This window comes from Phyllostomus hastatus, unplaced genomic scaffold, assembly GCF_019186645.2.
Source record: "Phyllostomus hastatus isolate PE091 unplaced genomic scaffold, TTU_PhHast_1.1 phas_scaffold_78, whole genome shotgun sequence".
NCBI classification, from domain to species: domain Eukaryota; kingdom Metazoa; phylum Chordata; class Mammalia; order Chiroptera; family Phyllostomidae; genus Phyllostomus; species Phyllostomus hastatus.
In genome coordinates this window covers 4563391-4588570 of record NW_025334041.1, presented here as the reverse complement: position 1 = coordinate 4588570, position 25180 = coordinate 4563391, and the positions used below count along the sequence as shown (strand labels likewise).

General features: G+C 45.6%; 1 non-coding gene across 1 annotated transcript; it reads left to right on the top strand.

The window, feature by feature from the left end:
• Nucleotides 1-2852: 2852 nt before the first annotated feature.
• On the top strand, nucleotides 2853-2959 carry LOC123812215. Its single transcript, XR_006784504.1, has one exon. It is a non-coding gene; the product is annotated as a U6 spliceosomal RNA (small nuclear RNA).
• Nucleotides 2960-25180: the final 22221 nt, after the last annotated feature.

The window sequence follows — 25180 nt, the reverse complement described above, 5'->3', positions numbered from 1 at the left end:
AGGACATCCACACAAGAGAGAATTCAGAAAAACTTTATTCAGGCAGTATTTATTGCATGCACTCATCAGAAATCTGAGATGTACAAGTAAATACACACACACACAATTTTTCAGGCCACAGATTAATCAAAAGAAGTCAGACAGAACAAAGTTTTGGAGAAGCTATGGAGAAAAGGAAACCCTGTATGGTGCTTAGGTGTTTGCAAATTGGCACAGGTATAGAATGTATCGATAGCAACAAAGCAAATGTGTGTTAACGCATTTACCCTTCTGGGTGTATGACGCAGATAACGTTTGCACATCTGGGGACATAATGCAGATAACTCTTGCACATCTGTGCAAGGAAACGGATTACAAGAACTTTCATCATATTATTTCATAATAACAAAACAATGCTTTAAAATACCTATGAACAGAAGAATGGATGGATTAGGGTATAGTAGTACCGAAGACAGCAATTAAAATAAAGTCACACAAATCAACGTGGCTAAACCCCAAAACATAAGGCCGACTACGAGGAGCATGTTGCTGAGCAGTGGATGCAGTGAGCCTGCGAGACAGTAATGTAACTGCCTGCGGGTACATTTGAATTTCGTGTTGACATAAAGCATGGCTGGAATGACAAATATCAAATCCAAGGAAGCAGCCGCGGCTTGGGAGGAGGCATTGGTTTCAAGGGGGTGGGGTGTGCATGAGGGGGTCTCCAAAGTATCTGTTATGCTTCATGTCTGTGCAGAAATTCTGAAGCAAATAAATCACAATATTAAGTTCGATAAAGCCTCTGACGGCACAATGAAATGGGCAGGACAAACGGTCCCAGCCAGAAGGCAGGCGGGGAGATGGAGTCGAGATGGGCATTTTAGTTCAAAACCTAGAAAACAGGAGGCAGGTTCTGATGGACGTGGGAAGTGAGGCCAGGAAAAAGTCCCCAAGGCCTGGGACCTGGACCACAGGCTCTTTGTGTAGGTGACATGGGACCTCTGGGAAGTGGAGGCTGCCTTTGCCATCCCACCTGCAGAGGTGCGGCGCCAGAGGCCTTGGAAGGAGCCACACCGTCACTGTCATCTGCCCAGCTCATCGGGAGTTGAGAGATCAGGCCATATGATGGCGCCTCTGAATGCCCGGGACAGGCTGGTGCCAGGCACGTGTGATCGCTGCCTGTGGACAACCCCCTGCTCATACAAGAGATGTGGAAACCTCCCCCACGGGGCAGCCGGGAAGTCGGGAGGAGTGAACCGGCACCCACTCCATCACAGCAACTGGTAGGGAGGGGGGACAACAGGCCACGTGCCACTGAAACTGCCCAGTACGGTCTCCGATTATTTGAATCGAGGCAGAAAGAGAAGACGATGAAGGACATTTGCACAGAATTCACCAAGCTCATTTCCATATATCATACACCATGCGCCTGCCCTGCCTCCTTGGGTATCACGAAGACCTGGGTTATTTGTGTGGTGTGGGAAGGCCTGGGGAATACTAGACTCCTACTAATCTTTGTTTTCCTCAAATAATCTCTTCCTGCAATGCACTCGGTGAAAGCCTCTCCCAGGGAGATGGATGACCTGGGGAGATGTGTTAAGTCATTTATTTTCCCATCCCATCACAAAAGGGTTCGAGGCTCCTGCTTTCAACCAGCAGCCCCCTGATCATGTGACTGCTGAGCATCCCTGACCCCCTCTCAGAGTATCTGAATGTATTCATGAAGGCAGAAAGCATCCTGAAAAGCCTTGGGTGAGGCTGCGTGAAATTCGCCGCGCCTGATGATCCCCGCCTTTCAGCTGCGTGCGGAGTCCACGGGATAACCTGTAACACGGAGGAGGCACAGTGTGCGTGGAGCCCTCGTCCACGCTGCCTCCTTGGAGGGGCTGGCTCTGAGGCGCAGTCACGTCCCAAGACCTGAGAGCCCCAGAACACGTTAAGTGGAGATTACTGATGCTCTCGAGATGCCTCCAGTCCCGTAGCTAAACATCTGTGATTCTGTCTCAGTAGGTATAATTTAAATTGGTTTTTCAGAAAACATTTCAGGGAAACCCACAGGAATGTTGATGTTTTTTCAGTACATATTCTACTCTCCTCAGTATCTAATGTAGCCATAAAATGTGGCTATTTTCGAGGGTCAAATATTCTCGAAGACTAGCCTTCCTTCCAGATAAAAGACTTTTTACATTCCTTCTTCCTCATGAAATTGCTGTTTCGTAATCAGGCCGCAAAATCCCAGCTGCTTCCTTGAATGCCTTTCAAATGGTCACAGGATGAAATCTGTGTTGCTGGCCCCTGGTTGTCTACTTGGCAATTTCTTTTCCTAAGGTTTCACAGCAATGGGAAGTACCACTAAAAAAACAGTCATTTTTCTCACGTGTGCAAACGTTAAAAAAATCACATTTAAAATGAGGAAATCCCAACCATTCCCATGGGTATTTATGCTCACCCATCCTGTATTCCCATCAACCATTTGGAGGGATGAAATATTCATCTAAAGGTCCTCAACATGACTAATCAACAGGGAAATGCCAATTAAAACCACAAATGAGATATCACTTCACGTCTTCAAAGTGGCTATTACCAAACAGACAAGAAATAGCAAGTGTTGGAAGGGATGAGTACTGTCGGTGGGAATGTCAACTGCTGTAGCCACTATGGAAAACAGTACGGAGGTTCCTCAAAAATTTAAAAAATAGAACTACCATACGATACATCAATTCCACTTCTGGGTCTTTATCTAAACAAAACAAAACACTAATTCAGAAAGGTGTCTGTATGCCCATGTTCACTGCACCATTATTTACAAAATCTAAGGTGTAGAAACAAGCTGATCACCCATCGATTGGATAAAGAAAATAAGGCACATATGTGTGCTCGCTTTGGCAGCACATGTACTAAAACTGGAATAATACAGAGAAGATTAGCATGGCCCCTGCGCAAGGACGACACGCAAATTCGTGAAGCGTTCCATATTTTTGAACACAGCAGGCACATCATCATTACATTAGCCAAGGTAAAAATGAAGGAGAGAATCCTAGAAGCAGCAAGAGATAAGGAGACAGTAGCCTACAAAAGAGTTCCCATCAGACTGTCAGCTGATTTCTCAAAAGAGACCTTACAGGCAAGAAGGGACTGAAAGAAGTATTCCAAGTCATGAAAGGCAAGGACCTACATCCAAGATTGCTCTATCCAGCAAAGCTTTCATTTAGAATGGAAGGGCAGATAAAGTGCTTCTCAGATAAGGTCAAGTTAAAGGAGTTCATCATCACCAAGCCCTTATTTTATGAAATGTTAAAGGGACTTATCTAAGAAAAAAAGATAAAAAACATGTATAGTAAAAGGACAGCAAACTCACAATTATTAACAACCACACCTAAAGCAAAACCAAAAGAAACTAAGCAAACAACTAGAACAGGAGCAGAACCACAGAGAGGTAGATCACATGGAGGGTTAGCAACAGGGGAGTGGGAGGAGGAAAGAGGGGGAAAAGGTACAGAGCATGAGTAGCATAGAGTGTAGGTTGAAAATAGATAAAGGGGAGGGCAAGAATAGTATGGGAAATGTAGAAGCTAAAGAACTTATCACTATGACACATGGACATGAACTAAAGGGGGGGAATGTGGTGGGAGGGGGTGTTCAGGGTAGAGGGGAGTGAAGGGGGAAATGGGACAACTGTAATAGCATAATCAATAAAATGTATTTTAAAAAAGAAAATATGGCACGTATGTAATGGGTTAATATTCAGCCATACAAAAGAGGGACACCTCGTCATTTGTGACAATACGGATGGAATTTGCAAGCATTATGCTGGGTGGAATAAGTCAGACGAAGATGGACAAATACCATGTGATCTCACTTGCATGTGATAATCTAAAAGGGAAACAAAGCAAAAAATAAGTTGAGATTGGTGGTTCCCGGAGGTGAGGATTGGGGTGGGGACAAGCAAAGTGGGGTAGGCGGGCCCAAGGGCACGAACTTTTCATTGTAAAATAAATGGCTGATAGGGATACAATGTACAGCATGATGACTACAGCTAATAATATTGCACTGCATATTTGAAAGTTGCTAAGAGAGGCAATGTTTAAAGTTCCCATCCCAGGAAAACATACTGTGACCTATGTATGCTGACAGATACTAACTAGACTTGAGGTAATCGTTTTACAACATATACAAATATTGAATGATCATGCTGTATACCTGATACTAATACAATATGTCAATTATTCCTAAATTCAAAAAAAGAAAAAGATGAACACACTTGAGTTCCTCCTTGGTTTTGGTCCTTCTCTAATGATTTCAAGCAGTTTTTAGATATTTTGTCCAGTGGCACCATTGTTATCTGCAGGAGAATTAGTCCAGTAGCAGTTTCTATGATAGTTCTGAAAACAGAACTGAGCCCCAAGCATGGTTTCCTTTAAGTGGTTCTGCTTGCAGCTTTTAGTTGCTTCAGTCTGTGCCGTGTCTTTTGTCAGCTGCAGGAACTTTTCAGCTTAAATTATCTCTTCGAATGTTGTGTCTCTGTTAGTCTTTCCTCCTTTTTTTAACTCTAGTTGCACAGACCTTTGACTGTGTCACATGTGCATCCTTTGCTTGTTTCTGTTTTTAATTCTCTTTCAGCATCCATCTGGACACTTTCTTCTGACCTATCTTCTGCTTCGCCGATTCTCTCTTCGTTGTGTCTGAATCGCTATTAAATCATTCGTGGAGTTCCCAATATCCAGCATTATATTTCCCTCTGGTACCCTTTATAGTTCCCAATTTCCTGTAAAGTTCCTCATTTTAGCATATGTCTATTAAACATATTAATAATCGTTATTTTAAGCTATTTCCATAATCACTCCAATATGTGGATCTCTCGTGTGTCTGTTTCTGTTGTCTATTTTTCCTCTTGGATTTTGGGCAATTCTTGCAATGTTGGATACTTAACTTGTTTTTAATTCAGTCTGAAAAACACATGTTTGAAAAATATTTTGAATAATAGAAGGCGAGTTAGAAATAATAATAGAGATGATTCAATGAATACTAGCATGAACCAGAGGAGATGTCTAGTGTTTGATCAGCCTCCCAGGTTGTAGCCCTTTGGGTCTATATAGCCCTGCAATGTTCACTGGGCCCCCCATCCTTTCTGAGACCATCAAAGCCTTCGGTCAGCTGTTCAGTCTCTCTGCCACTGCATTCACACCGGCAAGTGCTTCAAGGAAAAGCGGGAGCCAAATGCCGTCGCCATCTCTTGGCTTCTCTTACGTTCAGGACACGGGCCCAGCAAGTCCGTGGTAGTGCTCACTAAGACAAAGTGCTTGGGTTTCCAGTGATAGTTGGTAGAAAGGTTGGTGCAAAGAAGGTGCTTCCGCGTTGCATGACCTGGACTCTCAGATGGCTGTGATGGGTGTCATGTGGGCCCTGGAGAGGGCTAAGTGTGCTGGTAGGACACACTCGAACCTCCTCCTCGAGTTCTGTGACCCAGAACAACATGTTGGAATTTTGTCCCTAATATACATTACTTGTTTATGTCTTGTCTAATGCACATTGATTATGAGAACAACATACATTTTATGTAATGCGGTGTCCAAAATATTAATTGATGTTTACGTACATTTTATATCTTCCTAGATATTCAAAGGAATCATATTTAGCAGATATTTATTTCAAGTGCTTCTATTCTATTTCACATTTCTTTCGTTTTATGTGAACTCAGATCAAATAGTCATTCACATGAATGCTTATTATGTGCCAGGAACTACTAAATAATGGTCAGCTAAAACCAGTGGGGAAAATGTCAGAAGGGATAAAGAAAGGCAGATGCCAAAATTTAATATTTTTAATTTATGTAGCTAACTAATTCTTACTTGCCGTTTCTCCTTACCATACGCCCTAATAACTTCAGAGCAGATAGATGTACTGGAGCAACACATCTACAGTGGAGTAATATAGTGGAGTAATACACAGCACAGAGTAATCACAATCATTTATTTATGGGCCATTATGGTTTTTTACGCTGCTTATCCCACTCACCAGTTCTCTCCTAATAGTGAAGAGGGAATTAAGGTCGCAATAACTATGTATGGTGACAGAGAGTGACTAGACTTACTGTGCTGATAACTTCGTAAAGTATGCAAATGTTGAAGCACCGTGTTGTATACTGGAAACATATTGTACTGTGTGGCAACTATAATTTTAAATAAGTAAATTTAAAAAACTGGGAAAAATAAACTCAGGTATGTCTGATGATGATGATAATAATAATAATAAATGGTTTAAAAAGAGAATCCAGGATACCACTTATATAAGAAACTTTTAAAATGCGGAGTTTTCTGAGTGGAGGGGGAAGGAAGGATGTGAAAGCAATGGTGTTACATAGTTTTCATTGGAAAAATATAAGTATCATATTAAATAATATTTTAGCATTTTGAATTCTGCTTAACAGATAGCAAAGGTATTTTTAAGTTTTTAATCTTATTTTATAATGATGAGAAATATTTGACTTTGTAAACTGAACATTAAACTTTTTACATTAAAGTTAAGTAAGTTAATCTAGCATAAACGGAGAGAAGTCATAGGAAATCTGTTCACAAACAGGAAACGCACTCTTGGATGCATTGCTTTTTAGAAAACAGTGCTGACCATAGTCGGACGGCATCCCTGGCGCCTCCCCCTCAGCATCTTCCCAGAAGTCCTTGCAAATGTAACTTACCTCAATGCCTATAGGTTCGCAAGGACTTTTATAACAATGAGCTGATTTTCCCTCGCTGCTTGTCGTGCACAATGAGTGATTATATCTGCATCACCTCACCTTATCCACTCCCTTTGTCCATTTCTCATTACTATGCCCACAGTCAGAGGCCATTTCTTTCCCAAGACTGCCAGTAATCAGCTCCATTCTCACCATGGTAAGCAGCCTTCATGCCAATTGATTACTACTCTTTGTTACAACTCTAAATTTCCATAGGTTGAAGCCCAAAGAAGATAGGAGCCTTTGTTTATTGTTAGGTTCAATAGCAACAAAATACTTCCATTAAGTTTATGTCAGAGCCTACTCTAATGCCTGGATTATAGGCTTTTATATATATATGTATATATAAAAAAATATATATATAATCACCATTGGAATTCTTTATTTGGCTAGAAATATTATTTCTACTAAATTCACCAAATGAAGACGTTTTATTATAGTTCTTCTATCATAAAAAATAGACAGCAGTTTTTTAGAGACTTAGTAAGAGTTCTCGCTTAACAGGTTAGACTTCAGGTATATGGTGAAAAATATCTTTTTTTAAAGATTTTATTTATTTATTTTTAGAGAGGGAAGGGAGGGAGATAGAGAGAGAGAGAGATATCAATGCGTGGTCGCTGAAGGTCATGGCCTGCAACCCAGGCATGTGCCCTGACTGGGAATCGAACCTGTGACACTTTGGTTCGCAGCCCACGCTCAATCCACTGAGCTATGCCAGCCAGGGCAGTGAAAAATATCCTAAAGGGATCGGCAGAAGTAGGAGCTAATAAGGCATGCACACTGACTCTGGGTTACGTCACACTAGAACCAATTTGAAAGTCACTTATTATTTGTACTTTAGACTGTTCCACCCTAAGATGATAAGCTGTGTTCACGCACTTGTCTTCGCACACTCACTTCCGAGTGGCCCAGTGTGGATGCGTCTGGGATTTCTGTTTTCATTTTCAGGCTCTAACCACTGATAGACTGTGTCAGGAATGCGTTTTCCGCCAAAGTCCTCACCGCCATTTCCCTGTGCAGCTTCTCTTCTAAATCTCTGGTCATCTAGTGTCTAGTTGCACAACAACTAAGCAATTATAATGTAGTTGAGGTTTACATTTTAGGGGATTACTTTGCATTGTCATCTGAATAGTCAATATCCTGTCATTACTAATAAATGAAACAAATGACAGTAGGGCTTCTTTTCTTTCAAAAATTTCTTCCTGGGTATTGTTCGATCAGGCGTGGATATCATCTTCACATAAATTGTTACTGAATAATCCTGTGGTTTTATTAATCCTGTATTTTGGCCTTTAAAGATCTAAATCCTTCATGTGCTGCTATCATTTGATTAACATACTTTTGATGAGGCTCTAATTAAAGAAATGGATTTCCCTTAGCGCTCATTTAGTCTCTAAATTTAAGTGCCTACCTCTTCCTAAGACTGAGATTTTTTTTATATCCCCTCCATTTTCCTGTTGCAGCCACACATACTTTAAATCAAATTTGGAGACCTTTATAGCTAAACCTTATTTTTCTCATTAAGTTAGGTGGATATGAGCACACATTAATTTTTATTGAATTTAATTTTTATATGATTTCTAAAGTAAGGATATTAAATCTCCTAAATGGGATCAAGTTGCTGAAATTATACGATGGTCTGACATATGCCTAGTGGATGAGATAATTTAAATATTTGGGCCTTTTAAATCTGAATTTTTGGTTTCTCATTACTTCTGATCTTCCCTTTGAGAGAAAGTATTGTGGTTTTTAAAGCGTTGCCTTCTCTCGTGTGTAATTCTCTCATACTCACACAACCAGTCCAGTTCTCCCCACAGTTACGGCTGTGGAAGAGCACCGTGCAGGTGGGCGGGGCCTCTAGTACCCACTTGTTCCCCATGACAGCGTGATGCGACGTGGTGGCAGCTTCCATGGAGTAAGTCCAGCCGGTGAAGCAATGGTGACAATGACAACAGTGACAGCGGCCATTCTCTGTTGAAGGCCTCTCATGTGACAGTGATCTCCATATGTCATCCAAACTTCCCAACAAGACCTCCTGAAAAGGTCTGTTGCCACCCCCACTCTGAAGTTGGAAAGGAGGAGCCTCCAAGAAGCGAAGATGTGTCCTGGGTCACTTGGCTTGGACATCGTGGGACCAAGAGGGACACCCAGTGTCCATCTGGCCCTAACCCTCACTGTCTTTCCTTAATTTCAGTGGTTTCCCAGCGGGAACCATTGTCACAGTCCGCTAGGGATCTTTCCTTTTAAGTACAAATAGTGGTGGATTCTAATTCCACCATGAGTCCCAATTCCGTCATGGCGTCTCATTCACCTAGAGAGCCCCAGCAGGGAGTTCTGGCTCCCAGAGCTTTCAGGAGCTGCTCGCTTCCTCCTTGGGCCGCCCCCAGGAGCACACGGAGATTCCCCAGGGGGCCTGGGGCCTACGCAGTTTTCCGGGAATCATTTTTCACTCTAGCGCTTCCAAAATTGCTCTGCTTGCCTTATTCCCACTCACAGAAGAAAGGCCTGCTGTACCAGTCTCATAGTGTGGTACACTCCTACACACTGTAAAACCTAGCGGCCAAAGAATTTTTAAAAATGGAGAATTTCAGGTGTTGGGAAGTGAGTGAGTCTGATGACGAGGTGGACATAATTTTGTGATTCTTTCAATAGAATTGAAGGAAGTCGTTTCTAATACTTTCAACAAAAGAAAGCCCTAACTGACCTGTCAGTTATTTTTTTTCCTTACGACTTGGACGTTCAAAGACTTGAACTCCTTCATGTAAAAAAAAATGTGCATTCACATTTATTTATTGATCTGAGAAAGTTTCTGAATCTTTACATATATGAAATGAAAAACAGAAATTGAATTTGTGGTGAAACTTGTCTTATTCTGCCAACAGTTTTAGCCCATAGCTACATGAAAATAAAACCTTATATACAAGATCATTAAAAGATAACATTTCAAAAAATTTTACTTTTGACATTTAACAACTATGAAAACTTGTAAAATATTGTTGATTTAATCGTGTACTAGTAGTAAATATATACTAAATACCCAGTTCAGAAAAATGTGTTAATATCCATAGTCTATGGTTACAAAAAATAGAAAATATACACATACGCATATCTATATGTCATGTTAATCTATATTTACTGAAGTTTAGTGATAGCTCTAAAACAGGAATATTTCATGGACTCTTCAAGGTCTATAGTTCAGCTGCTTATATTTGTTTAGTAGGAAAGGCATTTAATTTTAAAGTTAATTCAAGGGCATTCCAGAAACTTAATGAAGAGATTGTATAGAATTCAGTCGCCATTTTGACACTGATCTCTTGTAGCATTTTAGCTCTGTAGCTGCTGTGGTCACAATCACAGGCACCAGGTCGCCCAGCCTCACTATTAGCTGCTTGTACACATTACCAAAAAAGCTCAAAGCCACTCAACAGTGTGAACAGCAGGTACCCTTATCTGTCCGCGTGTCCTCAAGAGATGAACATTTCTCAGCCTGAAGTCTCCCAAATTACTCTGGTGGTTGGCAGGGATACTAGTGTGAAAAAGTACATATTGACATTTTCACATCATACCAAACCATTTTCCCGAAAGCCTTTGTTCCTGTTATAATCACCTCAAAAGACCGCCACAGATACTGGGCTAGCAAGAAAACAAAAACCTCCACCAAAAGGACTGTCTTAATAATATCTTGTTAAAACTAAAAGGAAAGGACTTGAGGACAAAGTTAGCTTTGCCGAAATTAGCTACACTGTACCAGAGATAGCCATTCTTTAAAAGCATTTTTCTCTGAATTTCTAAAGATTATGTCTGAGTCATTGAAAATACACCGTTAGCAAAAATCAAGTTGTTCCTTGGAGAACAAAATATAGAAAACCTAGGAATTTCATTCCAGTTTCCAAAACTTATTTTTTAAAATAGCATTGTTTATGAAGGGCTATGTATACAGATGCTCCTCTTTTTTATTTAACGATAATATCGCATGAGACAAAAATTGTGATGGGTGGAGTTGAACAGACAAAGAAGACTGCATTCAAGACCATGGTAACGGGAGCAAGTGCAGTCGTAACAGAGGAGGGAGACTGAACTGAACTCCTGAGTTGAGTTGAAAGAGTTGAAAGAGAAGGCAAGATGGGACGGTTTCCCAGTGCTGGGTGAGCTCTGGGAAAGTTCTGGAAAATGCGAGAGGGGAGGCTGGTCGGGGTGATCAGGTGGGCTGTGTTTGACGGTTGGGAATGATGGGCGCTGGGCTTTTACTCTCCCACCCAGGTGCGAAACGGGGCACAGTCTCTCTCGATGACTGCATTCCAAAGGGAGGGCTCCTACTCCTGGAGAAAGACATGCCTGGATTGTACAACTGGCCAGAGTTTGGGGAAAGAGCGGCATCAGAGGGATGGAAAGGAATTTACGGTGGCCAGTTTTCTAAAGTAAATGCACTGAGAAGCCAGGTCAGGGCCCAGAGTTAGGCAGAAACCCGCCCACCTTGGTTTAATCGAGCTGCGGGGAACATCGAGACTGTCTCTGTCGGTCATAACAAGCGTGATTTGGACCCTTGAAAAAGTCCAACAGAAATATGGCTGTTCGTCCTTAGGGAATTGAAAGAAAGCGGACATTATATTGCGAGGACAGCACGGGTCACTCCCAGCGGGGCTGAACGCTCGTCTACCCCGGAGGACCTGGTCAGGCTCTGAACCTGGCAGGTCGCCCGAGCCAATGCTACGGAATCATCTAATGGGAGAACGACAGTTCTGGAGCCGTGGGTCTGGGAGCTGTCCTGGCACGGGGCGAGCCGGGCGGTCTGCCTAGTGGAGCCGGGGAGTTTGCCCAGGTAAACCTGGGCCCGCAGCTGGAAAGGGCCAACGTGACCAGCTCACTGTGGGCGATCCCACCAGGCACCACTCGTGGGCTTCCGGGCACAGAGGAGCTTCGCACGCTCTCAGGCAGATGGTGGGTTCGGACCCGATGGGAAGGCACGGCCGGGCAGCTCAGGGACGGTAACCCCAGCCTGGACCCGAGACCTCCGGAACCTGCCTCAGTGCACGTCCTCCTGCTACTCCGTGACTTTTCCTCGTGACAAAGCTGCTCAGGGACTCTGAGCCCGGTCTCGCGAGTCCTTTCAGCAACGGAGCGCTTAAGGTAATTACCACGTAATTAATACATGTCATATGTGTAATGTATGCAGAAACATTTTCATTTATAGAGAGAAGCTGTCCCGCGTAAATTAAATAGAGATCATTCATTTTAATCACTAGAATTTATCTAGCAGACGTTTTGATCATGTTGATAGTTGATAAATTGTTTTTCAAGTTTGGACCGTCTATACGTGGATTAATTTCTGCACACTGACTCTAAAATACGTGTGTGTCAGGGCCTAAAAATTTTAGACGGAGTTTTATAAACCAGAGGCCTCCAGGTCAATGTTAAAATAGGAGTTAATTTTTAAAATTTAAAAATGGGGAGATCTTCCATATAAATGTTGATTGCCTCCTTCGTAACAATCCACTGAACACGGGCTTCTGTCTCCGTACTACACGTGGCGTTTTCTCTCCGTCGTCGTCCACGCCCAGCCGATTACACACACTCACGCCACCAGCCTGGCTTAGAACCACGAGGCAACTCTGAGAGAATGTCGTTCAGAGAATCACCGAAAGAGGTGGCATGTTTTACACTCGAGAAGAGAAGCCTTGGGGATGACGTGATCCCTTTCTTCAAATATTGTCACGTGGAAAAATGTAATAAACCGATTTTGTGCGGCTCCAGTAACAATCCTGACCCCTGAAGTCTCCGTAGTAACTTATCATTTATTTCTCTTAGCCACCGTCTATAAGAGAGACTACAATTCCGAAACCCACTTGATGGATGAGAAAACCCGAAGGTATTACAGAGCGTGGCTGTGGTCACAAAACTAGGCAAGGCGGAGAGCTGAGGACTGCACCCAGTCCCTTGCCCTCAAGGCCAACCAGGGGACACAAAACTTAACACTTCAGGGACGAGAGAAATCACACAAATGTGTGGAGGAGCAGGAGGTGACAGTGGGGAGGGTCTGGGTAGAAGGCCAGAGAACAGCTGTGCCCATTAAAATTTAACTTAAAACAGAAACAAGGAGGAGCCAAAACACATCAGGACAGGGACCATGCACCTTGAACTTGTGTTCTCTACCGTGTGTTCCCTAGAATGAATGATGGATGCTACTTCACAGCAGAACCATCTAAAAGTGAGGTTACTTTGAACCACCCAGGGATGCCGTAGCTAGGATACAAACTCATGATAAAGTAGGTGACTTAAAACCTTTCTTGACTCTGTCTCTGTGAATCCATTTTTAAAGATATGCTTCAAGTATTTATCAAATACAGGATGGCCAAAGCGAAATAGGCACCCTGTTGAGGCCATGAGGGGATGTGCCTGTGCTACTGAGGAAAAAAGTTCCACTGACGTGTTTCCTGGGCGGTAGAGCAGCCTCCTTATCCAGCCCAGGGTGCCAGGGTGTTGTTGGTGCTGGGCAATCACACCAAAGAAGGCCACGCTAGCTGCTATACGAGATAAACCCCAAAATATTATTACCAGACACGACAGAAGTGCCTTTCTCCTTCAGGTGACTCCCAGGGCGGGGAGCAGTTCTGAACGGGGCTGGCCCTTCCCGTGGCAGAGATTCAAGGACCCAGCTTGCTCTGGTCACGTGGATTCCTATCATCTGTTTATAGCCCACGGGCAGCCCTGGAGACTGTCCCCTTCCCTGCCAGCAGGGGTGACAGGAGCACGGAGAGTACTGCACAGAGGAGGTACCGTGGGCCGCGCCTGAAGATGATGCTGAGCATCCCTGCCTACAGGAATGCCACCGGCCCGGCCTCACTCACACAGCACGCCTGCCTAGCACAGGAAAGGGCGGCAATGCTAGTCTACCCGGGTGCTTAGGGGGGAGGAAAAATGGATCTGGTGAGTTTCCGTCATGGCAGTGCTCGGGCTAACTCTAGGATAAGCATAGATTCCCGAAGTTTTAGAAGCTACACAATCAAAATAGCTCACCTTCGTATACAGTTATGTCTACTCGACTGTATGGGTCCCCATTCCGTATTGCAGGTGACCCTCACAACCATCCTGCATGAGTAACTAGGCTCCTACTCTTCTCGTCTTCTCTCGTGCTATAATGCAGGCTTAACACATGACCTCTGCACTCAGAGATACTTGGGTTCAAATCCCTCTTCAGCCACCTTCTAGCAATGGAATCTTGGGTGAATTCCATTCCATTACCTCTCTAAATCTATCATGTCATCTGTAAAACTGTGATCATAGAAATGATGGGTAATATTGAATGATTATCATGTGTCAGATGCTCGTATTAGTGTTCCCATTAAATTGCAATGACTCAGGAGGTTCTGTCTTTGTCCCCATTTCACAGACGAGGACACAGAAAAGTTAAGTGGCTTCAGGGTCACATAGGCGGGGAGTAGGAGAGCCGGGGGTTTAACCTGGGCCTGTCAGACTCTCGAACCCTGACAGCCTGTGCTCGTCTCCACTTTGCTATTCTGTTTTTGCTATGCTGCATACTTTGCATGGTTACAGGGAGGGTTACATTTAAAAATAAGGAAAACTATACATACATGCGTGAATCCTCGTGTTTATAATGGGACCATGTAGAACTAGACAAATAAAAATATCTGAGCCCTCTCCCCTCACCCGATTCTTTATCACCCTGAAGGCGAATCGCTCTGGTCAACAAGGACTGAAATGTTCACACGTCTTTGTGACTTTTACAAGATCATTCCACTGTTAGGGTAAGAGATCAAATAATGCTGCCCAGGAAAGGAGTTTGCTTAGCATTCTCCTTGCTCTCTTATCCAACTCCTTTGCTAAGGCACATGGTGGCATTTTGTGATAGTTCTTAAGAAATATCTCAGCCCTGGCTTGCGTAGCTCAGTGGATTGAGCGCGGGCTGCGAACCCAAGTGTCACAGGTTCGATTCCCAGTCAGGGCACATGCCTGGGTTGCAGGCCATGACCCCCAGCAACCGCACATTGATGTTTCTCTCTCTCTCTTTCTCCCTCCTTCCCCTCTCTAAAAATAAAATAAATTTAAAAAATCTTAAAAAAAAAGAAATATCTCAAATACAGTAGCATTAACTTGTGTGTGTGTGTGTGTGTGTGTGTATACATTTTTTAAAACTTACTTAGCAACTTTAAAATTTGCTATAGAAATGCCCACGCAGAGCCGCAGCAGAGCCGCGGTGGCAGTGGGGACTAGACATGATTCACCCGCAGAACGTGACTCACAGCCTGGAGTCGGTGCTGCCGGCGTGCATCGCGCACACGGTGCTGGTGCCCGGTGAAGGTCTGTAATTGGTGAGCACATGTCACAGGATATGCTTTCTTTTCTTTTTTTCTAAGATTTTATTTATTTACTTTTAGAGAGGGAAGGGAGGGAGAAAGAGAGAGAGAGAGAAACATCAATGTGCGGTTGCTGGGGGCCGTGGCCTACAACCCAGGCATGTGCCCTGACTGGGAATCGAACCTGCGATGCTTTGGTTTGCAGCCCACGCTCAATCCACTGAGCTACACCAGCCAGCGCTTGAATTGTCATTTTATAAGGCAAGACAGGAAAGATAAATGTTAACCTGTAACATGGGGAAAGTGAAGACGATAGATGCTATTCATTGGGCCAACTCCTGCCACAGATTTTCGGTCTGTGCTCACTATGGACCCTGAATACTGATCTTATTGGGGCGTGAGGCGCAGCTGGGACTCACCGTCCAGTGGGCGAGAGAACAGAACTGGACTCCCGTGTGCTAGGTGCGTGCTCTGGAGGAAAACAGTGCAGGGAAAAGAGGCAGAGCAGGATGTAATGGGGGGCGTTAGGGTTGGGGTGTCTCTGAGGGGTGCATCTGACTTGAAAGACCAAAGGGGAAAAAAGTGCTTCAGGGCTGGGCATGAACACGCGTGACAGTCCTGACGTGGGAGGGGCTTGTCGAGTTCGAGAGGCAGCGACAAGGTCAGGGCGGCTGCCGCGGAGGGAGGCGGCAGGCAGAGCGGGGGACAGGGGTGGAGGGGAGCCGACGGAGAGGCGGGGTCCACGGCAGGGCGCCTTCTCTTCTCCTTCCCCCCTTCCCTTGTCTTCTCAATCACGTTCTCCTCTCCTGAGCCGGTCCTTCGTTTCCTCTCCCCCTCTTGGCAGAGATCTACGGACTCTGCGAGCAAGGCCATGGTTATCTGTCTGCTTTATGCGCCCCAGGTGGAAACACTCCCGCCCGAGGGGGAGATAAAGCACGGGGACCAGACACCCCGAAGCCATAAACCAGGGCCGCAGAGCCGTCGTTACTGCGGAGCTCGCGCCGCAAAGCCGCGCTCTAGGTGTGCGCCGCGCCGCCGCGCGTGTGGGTAATGAACTATGGCTCTGCGGCGCTCCAACGCTTACGGTTTATAAAATGACTGTGACCTTTGCGACGGAAACGGCCTGGTGTCCTTCCGAAGAAATTATATTACCGCCGATATGCATTTACAAAGTGTTTTCCCCTCCTCGCATTTTCTATCAGATAAAGCGAAGGCTTTAAAAGGCGACTCCAGGAGGAGGAAGGAGCCTTCTACAAATGTGCACGGTGATGCGAGACCTTGGGCCCCCCACTTTCCGACCCGAGGGCATGCTGCCACGTGCTCAGTGGGCTTGGCTGCACAGGGGGTCTCCCCACACACCCCCTTTCCAGGCGGGGGCTGCGCTCCACGCCCCGGGAGCCTCGGAGTCCCCGCCTGAAAACATCCGCTCGTCCGTCAACACACCTCATTGTCATAACTGCATTGCCTATAGAGGCGTCATAAACATTTTGGGAAATGATACTTTCCCTCAAACATTTAGACCTAATGGGAATTTTAGAATAGAAGAAAATTGAAACTTGGAGTCGTGTCCTTACGAAAGCTCTCTCTCCCCTTAATGAAAAAGTGCTCTATAAAGCTAATGTTTTGCTATCACCATTTACAGCTCTTTCCCGAATTGTTGAAGTCTGAGACTTCCAGGCTGTGAGATTGCGGTCAGTCAAGTAGGAAAGGCGCCTACCCGGGAGCCCTGCCCCAGGGCCGGGACAGCCACTGCCTGCCTGCCTGCCTGCCTGTCCTCGGGCAGTCCCGGGCAAGACTCCGAGGGCACCCCGTGACACTGTCAGATTTGCTCTGGCCCCTCTGGAGTTGTCGAGAATGTACGCATGAATAAATGCATATTTTCCTCCTTGGAGCTTTCTCCCAGCTGCCCGGCGGACCGGGACACAGGCCCGTCTCCCTGGTGTCCTTCCTTGGCTTGAACCGCTCTCTTTATCTTAGCGGTTTATTCTCGTGCCGCCACCCCCGGCCTCCTTGCCCACAGCCAGTTCCTCAAGTCAGCTACCCTGAGCCACAGCATCTTCCTTTCTTTAATTCGTCACAGCAGTTAGCCCATTGTCCATCAGTAATAGTTGCTTTATAAATAGGTTGAATCCAATGCATCAGTGATTCGACAATTTACCTTGATGGTATAGCATTCATTTGCTGATTGTAAGAAAGATGATGTTTTGCTACAAATCTAGTAGCTGAACTATCCTAATCAACTTTCCATCTATCTACCCACGGATGACCAGTAGAACTTTCCGCAGTGGTGGAAATGGTCTGGGTTTGTGCCGGCTGCTACCATCATCACCAGCTTCCCGGGGTCACAGACCACCTGAGTCATGGCTGCTGCAACTGAGGAACTCCATTTTTAATTTTATTTAAGTAATTAAAATTTAAGTAGCCACACAATGAATGGTTCATGTACTAGACAGTGCAAATCTATACTGAAGTCACAAAAATATTTCTAGGAGCAGGGGAAATCCCCGGCCAGGTACCTCCTTGCTTAGAACTTCGTCTCTACATGTGAAGGTTGCAGGTTCGATCCCCAGGTGGGGCACATAGAAGAAGCAACCAATGTGAACACGTAAGTGAGTGGAACAACAAATATATGTTTCTTGAGTGTGCTTGCTCTCCCTTCCTCTCTTTCTAAAAAAAATAAATTAAAAAAAAATTTTATAAGGGAACCTCCCTGCTTATATAAGTTGTGAAGGTGGCTCCACCTTAAACTCTGATTTCTATAGGCATCAATTTCCTTTTTAAATAGTCTACACAGAGCAGACTAGACACTTACTTATTGGCTTCAAGTACGTTCCCCAGGGTAGTTGGCAAAGACGACATTGCAGACGTGAGATGTCTTCCTGTCGCTAAAGCTTCCACTTTCAGGGGCAACATTATGAGCATTTCAGTGATCCCCAATTCTCAGAAATGACTTCGGAAAATACTTTGAATTCCTAGACATCACCACAAGTGAAGGGAACTTAAATGATTTTCCAGCCATGCTGCAGGGTCAGCGCTGTTACAGGCACCGAGGAAGAAATATTTGAGCCTGAGAGTCAAACGGTATTTTCCAGTGAATTCCTGTTTTATCTTCGCCGGGAGGCAGTCACACATGGCGAGCATTCAGATGTATGTCTTTGCGACTACATTCTTTCTTTCAAAAAACAGCCAACTTTCAAAGCCGTGGTCTTTTTAGATAAGGCCCCTTCAGCGTATAAACCCAAAGCCATGATTGAAAACAACAGACAGGATGGACCGAATGCCCTGAGCCCACAAGAAACTTATAATATGAAGAGACTTGGGGTTGACATGAGCAGACACAGTGGATTCAGGATCGGCTGTGCACAGAGTGACCACGCGCCGTGAGAGATTCTCCACAGCTGGACTTGTCGATTGTGAGAAGGGGCACTCTTGGTGATTCCACCGCAAATGTAGGGGGACACTGGAGTGAACACAGATGTCTGGTCCCCCTAACTTTTTGGGAAAATGTGTTCCAGGTCAATATTTATTGTTTGACAGCAGTTATTAGTGGTTATAACAACGCTGCTCCTACAGAATGTTCTGGTTCCTTTCAAACACTTCTGTTTTCAGAATTACCAGGAGCTCGGCTTTGAAAGTCAGTGACAGTTCCGGAAGTCCCGGATGCAGCTGCCTTTTGAGGAATGACCTTCATAACCATAAAGCTCTGTGTCCAAGTTCATGGTGGGCAGGAGCCGGGTAGGATTTTTAGATCAGGTATCAACAAACTCTCCTCTGAAGAGGGACAGATAGTTAATATATTACATTTGGTGGCATATGGCCTTTTTTGCAGCTACTTGATTCTAGTTGTAATATGAAAACAGCCACAGGCATTATGTGAATGAATGGGTGTAGCCCCTGTTCCAATAAAACTTTATTTACAAGAACAGGTGGGGAGCCCTTTAATCTAGAATAGAGTCTAGCGTGAGAGACGTAGAAGTCAGATCACATTAAGGTTCCCTATATTGCCATTAGCTCCTGCTCACGCACATATAACCTCCTCCTTCCTTTTGTCCTCCATCCCTCCCTTCCTCCTTCCTTTCTCCCTCCCGTCCTTATTTTATTCCTTCCTCATTCATTAAGCAAATATATACTAAGAACCAACTCTACATCAGCAACCGGAACTTCAAAGATAAATAAGACATGATACTTCCTGATTTTTCTTTGAATGAACTTCCAGCGTGCTGGGTACACATATCTGACTTGGCTTAGTGTCAGAGAAACGGGGCCAAGGTCGCAAAGCGGCGGGAGCAGAGACAGCGCTAGACCTCACCGACTGATTCGGTCTACTGCGCCCTCAACCGCCACTGCGCCTGGCACAGGTCTGTGTGATCGAGGGAAACAGCAGACCAACATCGAACTATTTGTATTAGCTAGCCCCTTTCATCACTTACATTCTATGCAGAGTAGCACTTCCTCCATCTCCCAAAGAACTTGGTTTTTAACAACCCCAACATAAAATTAATAATAAATATGCTTTCTAGATGGTACTATGTTTCTTTATCCAAAACCACTGGAAATATATAAAACAATATAATGGCAAAGTAACTGACCTAACATTTTTATAAAATTCAGTTAAATACTCGGCTATGTGATAAGTATACACTAATTAGTAGGAACATTTATGCAAAAATGGTCTGTTGTTCTACAATTCTTTAACTTTTTTCCCAAGTGGTATTTATCTTAGAGTTGCATATTTTCCTTAGATCTCATTCCTAAAAAGAAAACCAACTGTATTTGGACGTAAAGTTGAGGTTGACCTTAGTAGTAATTACTTAATCTCTATGCTGCAATTGTATTAACCAACGAGCTCAAGACTCCGGGCCGCCCCTGTGACTTTCCTCATGCAGCGCATGCTGGAGGGTAGCTTCACGTTCAGGCAGGGGGTGAGCGTCTGCCGCCCACTTCGCTTTACTGAACTTGAACCTAAGCTCTCCAAGAAATCTCACGTAACACCCATAGCCGTGCACCTTCTTCTACGTTGTCAAGGTGGCCTCGAGGAATATCACAGCATCGTCCTGGCGTGTATGCGAATAACTGTTAGTCAGGATCGGAAATATTTGTTCAGCTTACCCTAAGTACAGAATTAATTAGGATATGATATAGAATAAAATGCCAGACTTTGTGTTAACATCTTCCATAATTCTCATTTAATCCTCATTAAAACCATGTGACTGTGGAGAAATAACACTCCCCAGATTTTGCAGGGCTCTTGTGAAAAGCCCTCACTTCCTGAGACACCTTTCTGTCCATCAGGAGAGAAAAATCCTTCTCCTCGCCCCTCCCCCATGCAGTGCCCAGCTGCTCACACAGGACAGTGGGCATGGCCTCATCCAATGGCCGTAGGGTGGGGACTAGGGAAAGGGGGGTGAAATTACTTACTACTTACTGCAAAGTTATAAGAAATCTGTCTGACTCAGTGTACATTCGGGATAAAATGAATATGAATATAAAAATCAAACAATGGGACAAATTCTTCATACAGATGAGAAGATGGGTGTTTACTAGTGTACAAGAAAGTTTAAATTAACAGGCCAAGTGTGGACATGGAAATCCCTCCTGTCTTCATCCCCTTGGGCTGCTGCAACAAAACACCCAGGCCTGGGTGTAAGACAACAGAAACTTATTTCTCACAGTCTGCAGGCTGGGGAGTCCAAGGTCAAGGCCCCAGCAGATTCAATGATCAGTGAGAATCCACTTCCTCATTGATGGCTGTCTTCTCACTGTAGCCTTGCAAGGGGGGAAGGGGGGGAGGGGGAAGGGAGCCTTCTCCAGCAGCTTTTAGAAGTTCACTAACCCCCTTCAGGCAGGCTCCACCCTTATGACCTAATCCCCTCCCCGTGTCCCACCGCCTAACACCATCTCTGGGGGGTTAGGGTTCAACGGATGCATTTGGGGGCACACGAACATGCCCCCGTAGCACCCATCGATCCCGAGCTTGCACTGTCCTTGCTCCTGGCTGTTGAAGCGACAGGGCAGTTCCTGAACCAGCTTTGTCTTGGCTCCAGCTGGCTGCCCGTGACCCAGGGCTTCAGCCCCCTGGACACCCTTCTCCCCCACCTTCTCCTCCAGTGCTTTGGGCCCTGCAGGCTGCCCTTCAGTCTCAGGGGCACTTGCACCTGTTTCCTGCCCGTGTCCCTCCTGTCCTCAGGCCTTGCCTCCTCTCTGCACTGTTGCACTTGCCCCCGCACAAAAACGGGGGTCACTCGTCCATCAGTCTTCATGCAACGGAAGCCTTTGCCGCTTTTGTTCCTGCTCACTTGCTCCCTTGTGTGTCTAAGCCTTCTCGTGCCTCTCTGCATATTCCCCTGTTTATGGTGCTGGTCCGCCACATCTTACCCACAATTCCGTGTCTGAATTGTCCTCGTAACTGAGATCTCGGTTGCTTGGTCGGTCGGTCACTTGGCTGGATTCGACCTATTTGACAGCAAAACTCGCCGGATCTGCACTCACTGGGAGCACAGCCTGGCCTGAGTTCATCAGAGGTTTTTAGAGATCATTTCCCCAGCCTGGTGTGGACGTTCGTGCATTCCCTGGCAGCCCCGGGAAATGCCGGCCTCTGGATTGCTGCTGGTCGCCCGGCGGTGGGAAGGGGGTTCTGCGGTCTGTACTATGAGCTCCATATTACCGTTCTGAAGTCATAGAAATATTTTAACTTGCAATTTTTCTATCAGTCACTTATTCTCACTCAATTTAAAGATGCAAGTATGAGTTAATACTTAGCTCAGTATACTAAGTTTATTTTTAAAGAGAAGCAACTGTCTCGTTATAAAGTTGTTAAAATCCACATTTAATGGTCTTTTTTAATGTAATAAAGAAAATGATTTAAATGTGTCTCCTTAGGCAAGCATATTCATGGATTCTTTTGGACTGAAAATTTCCCTAAAGCAAAATTCTGGCATGCTCAGATTTACTCTCCTATGCTTGTTGAGTAATCTCAGGAATGTCATAGAGCAGGAACCAACAGCGACTGCCCACCGTGGAAGGTAATTAGAAACAGGTGGGAGCTGGGACAGGGCATGGGATTCAGGAGACAGAACGGAGCTTGAGCATGTGGTTGAGCGGGAGTAGCAGCTGGTTGCCGTGGAGGGGCGGGAGGTACCCTGGTTCTCAGCACCACTTCCTGTGTGTTGGAGGACCGGACCCCCAGTCCTGCAGGAGGAGCCGGCGGCGTCAAATCTGGCAGCGCGGCTGCACTCTGGGTGCTCGGGTGAGTAGCTTGTGTTCAGGGGTTTAAAGTGCACCCCGTTTACTGTTCAGCCCAGTGTGTTAGATATGATAACACCAGCATGACGTCTGCAGCATGAAGCGATCCCGCATCCATGCGGTAGAGTTGGACTTGGGAGACGGACATTGATAACTTAATTCATGAAATTAGAAAGAGATTGATCTCTGGGAAGGAGGAAAAGACTAGCAGAGATGTAGTGTGGAAGAAAGTCCCTCTCACGATGCATAGTTCCTACAATAAAGTGCAACTCTTGTCAACTGCTTCTTTGGGAATCAATAAAAGGAAGACCCTGAACAAGGGACTACATAAAAATTGCACCTCAGGACCAGTTATTACTATTCAAGTAAAAGTTACTGATAGCGGTGTTACTATATTTGCTGTGTACGGATGTTTTTACTGTCTTACATTAGCAAATGTGTAAAAAAAATTTTAAGGTGTTCTTTTATGATCTTAGTCATTCTGTCATTATTTATCTCAGGAAGCTTTTCTGCTCTTCAACCTGAAACTCTCTCGGAATGGGGGGTTTCGGGAAAGGAGTCTCTCCAGCCGCGCTGCGGGTTGGAGGCAGGGACGCTGGACATCCGCTCTAAGGACGTCCGAAGTCCTTTACCAGCACAGGGTTCCCGAGGAGCAGTTACCTAAGCATCGTGGCAGTGCCTCGAATCAGGGGACAGTGGCTGTCACCCACAGAGCCCATTTTCTCAGACTGGGGTATTTGTTTCAGAGTTGTCTTTGTAGTGGTCTAAAAGTGTCTTCTGGGCAATTTCTTCTGCCCTCTGAAGCGGCGAAAGAAAGAACTCTACGTCCTTTCCTAACAGGTGACAGCTTTTATGGGTGTAGCCCAGTCCCTTCCTTAGTGGCAAGCTCCTGTACTTCCGTCCCTGTAACTCCGTTACCTCTGACCTAGTCCAGCAGTTTCATTCCATCTCGCTTGATCTCGCCCCCCGATCCTTCCTCCTTGCCCTTTCCCCACTCCGGTCCTTCCCATTCATTCTCCAGCCCTTCTTCCCACTCTCAGAGCCTCCTCCGCTCCCCGCTGACTACACCTTTCCCGCAAACAAGCAAACAAAAGCCAGGCCTGGGAGAGGCCGGCTTCCAGGTCCCGGAGAATCATTAAAACTGACGTGGCTCACGGCCACCAGCCCAAGCAGAGGAGCTTCCCCGAGGCTGTGCCTCTCAGAGGCCCCACAGGGAGCCGAACCTGCCAGATGGGACTGGAACCCCGGGGAACTCTGAGCCTGCAGCTCGGAGGCCCCGGAGCCCGGAGCCGGAGCCCGAGGGGCCCGGGGAGACCAGGGGCATGTTGGACAGTGTTTGTACACTTTGCATCTGAAATGCTGTCTGAACTCGGAATCTCTGATTTTTACAAAAACAGATTCTGACACTTAAAAATAATGAAGTCTCGGTGGCGATCCTGGCAGAGCAGTCTGGTGGGAAAGGACAGCAGCCTGCTGCTTGGGGAGGGCGCCATCCTCTCTGGCTGAGTTGCTCACTCCTCCTCCATGGGCCTTCCTGCCGGCAGGCTTCCCCCCTCAGTCTGTCCCTCGGCTTCTTCCTCTTCCTCAGTGGCAGCGCTCAGGTCCGTGTCCCAGCTACTGCGCTTGAGCACCGGACAGTGAGTTTGTGTCACCGACGTTGGCATCCACCTAATAAAGACAGGGGGTAGGTGCTCATTCAACAAAGACCAGTGGCTGACTGCTGGGGTTCCGCAGTGACTGAGACAGAGGGTCAGCACGGGGCCAAGGTTAAGTCTGCGGGCCGCCCACCTTTACCCCCGGCCCACCACTTCCCAGCTCCTCCAGCTCTCCTGTCCCATTTCTGTGCCTCGCTTTCCTCATCCACCTGATGGTGGTAAGAATAGGAATTACTAGGTAAAATTTAATTGTTCATTAAAATCTAACAGGGTTGTGAGGATTTTTTAGAAGACTTTGTTTATTTTTAGAGAGAGGGGAAGGGAGGGAGAAAGGAAGAGAAACACCAATATATGAGAGATACATTGATCGGTTGCCTTTCGCAAGCCCCCACATCGGGGGGCCTGGCCTGCAACCCAGGTATATGCCCTGGCTGGGAATCGAACTGGTGACTTTTCAGTTCGCAGGCCAGCACTCAATCCACTGAGCCACACGGGCCAGGGCAGGGTTGTGAGGATTAAATATCTTCATACCGATACACGTAAAACACGACAGCATGTGGCAACTACTGAAGATGAAGCATGCCCTCAAATTCTTTATAGTTTAGTAGAGAGAAAGAAATTCCAATGGACAATGATAAGCTGATTGGAAACTTTGGTTTAGATCATTAGGTCAGCTAAGCTTCTCCCAATAGCTCTGCTTTTCAACCGCCATTTTTTATTTCTCCACCTGGTCCATAAAGGTGTGTTAAGGTGGGCCAGTGACCTTCAGGTGCCTTTGCTGGGTACGTTATGATCACCAATACCTGACGCAGGACAGAAAGCATCGTGGTCCTTTTGAAAAGGTGTATATTTGCTGACATAGAGCCTACCTAGTAATTAAGTTTCTGTAAAAAGTTGGGCAATGTCTTGGCTTGGGCTGTGTAACAAAACACCACAGACGAGGTGGCATAAACAACACACACTTACTTCTCACACTTCTGGAGGCTAGAAAATCCAAGATCAAGGTGTGGGCAGAGAAGGTCGCCGGGAAGGGCCCGCTTCCTGGCTTGCGAACAGCTGCCTTCTGGCAGTGTCCTCACACGACCTTTCCCCGGGCACACAAGTGCAGAGAGATTTCTCCGTCTTCCCCTTCTTACAAGGGCTGGCTTCATCGTGTGGCCCCCCCTCAAAATGCAATTTCCGCCTCATTGCGACCGTAGGTAGTTAGCAAATTGTTAACAAGGAAGGGAGCAAAGGGAATGGGACATTGTTGGCCCTAA